The sequence below is a fragment of the Amblyomma maculatum genome, chromosome 11, assembly GCF_055883805.1.
Source record: "Amblyomma maculatum isolate TAMU_Amacu chromosome 11, ASM5588380v1, whole genome shotgun sequence".
Classification (NCBI taxonomy): domain Eukaryota; kingdom Metazoa; phylum Arthropoda; class Arachnida; order Ixodida; family Ixodidae; genus Amblyomma; species Amblyomma maculatum.
Window position 1 is genome coordinate 32,678,473 of NC_139354.1, and position 6,000 is coordinate 32,684,472.

The window sequence follows — 6,000 nt, forward strand, 5'->3', positions numbered from 1 at the left end:
CCACCAGGTGACGCTGGCGTTGTCGAAAGCCGCCCAGCGAAGGAACGCCACCACAACGAGATGAAAAAGCGTTCGCTCAGGAGGGCTCCAACGAGGACGCCCCGTTCAGAGGGCGTCGTCCGGCCCCCCGTCAACACCACCCGGTTTTCTAAGAAATGGCTCGTGACAGTTTAGTTTGCAACAAAAGAAATGACTATGGCGCAGCTCAGGCGTCTGGAGGCCAAAAACGACGCTGTGAACAAAGTAAGGCCGAGGACTAATAGAAGAAAAGAAAAAAAAAAAAGCACACGCCAAGCCGCACCTGCCTGCTGTGGTGAAGCGAACGAAACTAAGATTATAAAAATACAGTGCAGGAATAGGCTGGAGCAAACTAGCGCAAAGAACGCCCAACAGGGCGAAACTGGATCACACGCGCCTCGTCCTGGAGTGATGTGTCGGGCAACGTTGTTGGCACTTTCCTCTTTTGCTGCTTCTTCAAGGCGAAGGGCGGTGAATGACAACCTTGAAATTAAGGGTGCCGTCTCGGGGTAGGAAAGCTGGGCTACAAGGCACACGCCGAAAGAGGGGCCCGACGTCTTTTGGCGTTACGGTCAACTGCGATCACATTGTCGTTACTCCATGGCCGCCACTGCGAATTCCGGAGCCAAAATAGAAGCGGCGCTTGTACACGAACGCCAACTTATCGCTTCGCTAATTCGTGAAGTGTTCACGTCACGGCCAACTTGTTTTGCGGACAAAGTTCTTCGAACTCCCAGTACCTGCGCTCAGTCGTCTTATACGCATTGAACTAGCGTAGATTTCCTGTTCAGCAGAGCTCTTGGGCGAGTATTGTTTAAAGCACGCCTTCGCGGAACGATTAAATGTGGTCCTGTAGACTTTAAGCAGACACGCCCTGCCTTTGAAGACTGTCGATGCGCAGAACGGTCTCGAGGAAGACACAGTTATAGCCTATATACTAAAGTTGTACACTCGAGTTTCAGAATAGCGCTGATTCTCGATTTGTCACGCCCAATTCCAAAGCAATAATCTCGTGATGGCGAACGCTGCGGAGTGATTGCACGGTGGAGCTTTTCATTTCGCCTGATCGGGACTCTGTGATCACCCTTTATGAAAGGCTTAAGCCGCATCGACATCAGCATCATGAGCCTGAACTTCCGCATCAAACGCATGAACTGCCTCGGCTAGCTGAGCCCTCCTTAACTGCGGCCGGCTGGACAAAGAAATATTGGTGAGCCAGGCCCTTTAGCCAGCCGAAGTCGATAAAACTATACAATATATCAATTCTGCAACTGCATATTCCAGGCCAATTCTGAATTGAAGCCACTATTTTCCCCGCTGTAACGTTACGCGCTGAAGCCCCGGGAGTGGAGTAGGTTTAAAGGCGAAACACTGAAAAAAAAAAATATTGAAAAAAATTCTTGCATTTGGTTGTGTCGGTCGCTAGGGGGCGGGAGCAGGCGTACTGACTTAAAACCCCTCAATAAACTAAAAGTAGCGCCATCTCCTCTCTCCTCCTCCGGCGGCGCCGCTCCTCCTCTCGCATTTCGACCGTGGCTCCACCTACGGGGTGCGCGACTAGCGCGCGCTCTCCGGAGCAGGCGCCCTTCACAGCTGTCTCGATCAGCGCCGCGCGCGCGCCGATCGAGGCGGCCGTGCGCCGGGTCTCACCAGAGCCTTGCATTTTGTCGCAATGTGTTCAGGTTAAAATATTACTCACTACTGAAACATAATTACCGAATGTTGACAGGGATTTCCCGCCAGAATACTTTCAGCTGTGAGTGTCATACACCACATATACGCGATTTCGGCGTTTGTTCAACTCGCCGTCATCTCCGTGTGTCCGTAGTTCGTCACATTTGGCCACTCAGCGGCATGCTTTATAAAATTTGTAACTAGGCGGCGGACAGGAACAATTTTGGAACAGTCTGTGTATGGTTTCTTTGCAGCGTTGACTGGATTGCGAGCTGCCGGTAAACTTGAGAAGTGTGGCAGCAGCTGTCTTCCATGTGTTTTCAACTTCAGCTGCAGATCAAATTAACTATAGGCGGCGGAAGCTGCAGTCTGTGTGGAGTCTTTGCAGCTTTGATTGACTTGTGAGCTACCGGTAAACTTGGGGAGGGAGGTAGCAGTTATTTTTTTTTATATTTGGCGTTGAGACGGTGCCGTGTTCAGCTGCCATGGTGTGTCACCATACGTACACGATTTTGGCGTCGATTTAACTCGCCTTCACCTCCTTGAGTCCGTCAGCCGTTGACAAAAGTGCGCAACATGCTTGAAAAAAAAAATAACTAGGCTGCGGAAGCTGCAGTCTGTGTGGTTTCTTTGCAGGTTGGACTGAATTGTAAGCTACCGTGAAACTTGAGAAGCGTGGTAGCAGTTTTTTTATATTTTGCGCTGAAACGGTTCCGTTTTCAACTGTCAGTGCGTGACACCATTTGTACGCGATGTCTGCGTTGGTTGAACTCGCCTTCACCACCGTGCTTCTATCAGCCGCCGGCCAAAGAGCGCAACATGCTTGAAAAAAAAAGCCAGCGGGAACGATTTAGTAGCAGTCCGCGTGGCTGCAAAACACACGGCGATATGTGCCGCGCGCGCGCCGCCCGCCCCGCTGGAAAGGAGGAAGCTGCACGCCCAGCAAAAAAAAAAAAGCGCGCGCGCGCACGTGACGGCGCTCGGCCAATGAGAGGGTCGAACCACGAAGGAGAGCGCAGGAGAGGAGGCGGGCGGCAAACTTCACATGTTGGCGCTACTTTTAGTTTATTGAGGGGCTTTATACTGACTACAGTGCACTGCTGCTTCGCATTTTTTTTTGTACACACACGTGTCTTGCGCCACATCGAGGCTTTGACAGCAAGCGATGAGAGAATTGTCACAATGTCGTCCTTTCTACAAGTACCTAAGACGCCCAAGTTAGGCTTCCGAGCCTTGCACAGCGAAGCCAATGGCTCCGCGGCACAAGCACGAATGCACCTCAGTGCACCGCCGGAAACTGCGAGGCGCACTTGTCCTCTTTTCGGGTGCGATACCATGCATGTTGCGGTGGCAGGTTCGATAAGTGAAGACGGGAAAAACAGTGTTTGTTCCAGAGGGGACAACGTACCGGTCAAGCCTGCACTCAGCACTAAGATGACGAAAAAAACAAGCGGCCGGGGCGGCCGGGGCAGCCGCAGGGCGAGAAATAGTATAGAAAACGTACCCAGTCGAGAAAAAAAAAAAAACTATAACATAATATTTTCTGTTGTCACAACAGAATTTCCGTGCAGTTTTTGACAGTGAACCTGTTGTTACAACAGAAATTTCTGTAAGCTACGACAGAAAAGTACAACAGAACTACAGACTACAGGAAAGTACGACAGAAAGACTATAGGAAAGTATCACAGAACTACAGAATATTTTACCGTATTTTTGACACAGTTCTGCAGTTTTCTTTTTTTTTTTTTTCCACGGGAGCAGAAATTTTAAAATAACAAGCAAATGCGGGTTAACAGTTCGTCCTTGCCGGCTCCTCTGTCCATTATTTATCCCGACACGCTCGGCCGACCGCGGCGGCACAGGTGGTGACTCCGTTTACGGCCGAGAAGACGTTCGGCATGGCTGCGCGTCCCGCCATTCAATTTGTTTTGTCCCAGCCACTGCAGATCCTATTTCCTTCCTCGGCTTTGTCCATTCACGGCGACCGAACGGGACCTCTCCCTGCGCGAGCTCGGCGTCAGCTAGGGCAAGTGCTTGCAGGATGTGTGGCAACTCGCGGCGTTCACTCTGCACGCGTGCCTTCTTTTCGCTGCCGCGAGTCCTTCTCGTCTTTCATCGGCGCGCCGACCTTCGTTGGATGTTCGCCGTGTTGCCGCCTCGAGTGGGGAGTTCCGCATTTGCAATACGAGCATGTAGGCTCAGAGGGACTTCGACCAAGTAATCCAAAAATACCGATAATATTATCGATACTATCCATAGTTAGATCGCTATCGATGGTAAGATAATTAAACTATCGATAGTTTTATGATTGGCGCTTTCAATAGTATGCCGATTGTATAATTGACACAGTCAGATGCAACTGAAGTGTAAAGTGCCATTTGCTCCTCAGAGGACATCTTTGCAGCCAGTGGCCTCAACCGATCCTCATGATGCCATCGACACGTTCGCATGACAGCGCAAGGTGTGGCAGATGAAGCGGGGTTCACCATGACTCAGTCGGGTTAACCGCGGTTTCATGAAAATCAGCCGACTCCATTTGCTGCAGGGGGACCTATATGAGAAGCGTCTGCCGTTTCTTTATTTCTTGAGTTGCATCGGACTATAGTACTTTAGATAGTACTATCGATAGCACTGCCTGTTATTATTTTCGACAGACACCGATCGTGCAGGATTAACTCCCGAACTCCGTGCAGCATAACCTTGTTTCGCCGGGTGGGTGGCATGGATGTGGAGGCAACTATGACGTCACTCTCGGTTCTCCCAGCCAGCACGTCGCCAAGCTGTGCAGACGTACCCTGCGTATAGTTACCGGATGGAACGTTAGTGTCGAGAAAATGCCAGTAGTGCTTGCAACAGCGAACGGAGACGCAGCTCTAGGTACGCCTGCTTCTGAGCCGAAATCACATGGAAATATTGCTTCAGCGGGTACGGTTGTCGATATCCCTGCTCTTTGGAGTTCAACTCTGCTGCATTAAAAATCTTGAGGAGAGGGCCGGTTCTGCAAGGTAAGTTTACAATGCTCGAACAGCGTCAGCACGCAGGCGTTGTAGATTCTTCTAGACCAATAGCTGCCATCACGTTTCGGAGCAATACGAGAGGTCATAGTAAGTCATTCGTCAATTATAGGCTCCATCACTTTCTGCTGGATGCAGAACTTGAAAGACCCGGCCGTCGGAGAGACTGGCGCGTTGGAACCGCTACGCCGGACTTCGTTTCGACCTCACGAACCAGCTTAGCCAATCAGAGCGACGGCAACGGTGCTTTCGCATTAAAAACGCACCAGGTTCTCACGCTGTGAGAGACGCCGGAGTGGAGGAGTCCGGAAATTTCCACCATCGTGTTTTCTTTTTTTAACGTGCACTGACATATCGCACATTACAAGGGCTCCCTGTTTTTCGCTTCCATCGAAAAATGGCCGCCGCTGCCGGGGTTCGACCCCGTGTCCTTAGGTTCAGCAGTCGAGCTCCGTAACCACTAGGCCACCGCGGCTGGGCCATACGCCACCACATCCACAGCGGCGACGGCTCTGTGTGCACTCTGTAGTAACTTCAGAAAGTGAATGTGCATACTTGGCTCATGCCGAAGATTTTTAAGCTTCAAGGGCAAGAAGCTGAAGCAGTCTAGCCAGCCACATCTTACAGACGGCGGAAACCTTCCAGGATGCCTCTCGGCTTGCCGGAGCGTGGCTCAGCCAGCCTTGCGCCGTCGGCTTCACCGGAAACGGGTTGGGTGCTGGGAGCGCGCCCTCGTTTGTTATACCGTCTTCACCCTCGCTTCTTCTGTTATTACCCTTTCGCAAGAAGACGCATCGCCGGCTGTGGAGGTTATACAACATCGTACGCACCACAGCTTGCGTGGCTACGAGTCGGCTCTTCGCTGCTCTCGTGTGGTCCGCGCTCTCTGCTGGTTATCGTGTTTTCCTTGCCTTTACAGCAGAGCGCCCTCTCCCGCTAAATGGGAGAAACGCGTAGAGCCAAGGCTGACCAAGGGACGCGTGGCTAACCTTGACCGTGCGCAGAGACTCTGGAACTCTGGAGCAGCAGCGCGTCTTCTCCCGTTGAGCTCTCTCTCACTTTCCGGCGTCGTAATGCGCGCTGCATGGCTCATGCGGTGATTGCGATGAGACTGCAGCGCGCGTGCTAACTGCAACGAGCTTTTCATCTTTTTTTTTTTCTCTCACTGAGTCCACGCGTGTCCAGCACGTGTCACGGCAATCGCTCCTGTACTGAAGACCATTTCTGCTCCGCGCGTGGTGATATCGCGCCGGAACTGTCTGACGTACGTACAGTCCTGAGCAATGTGAGAGAG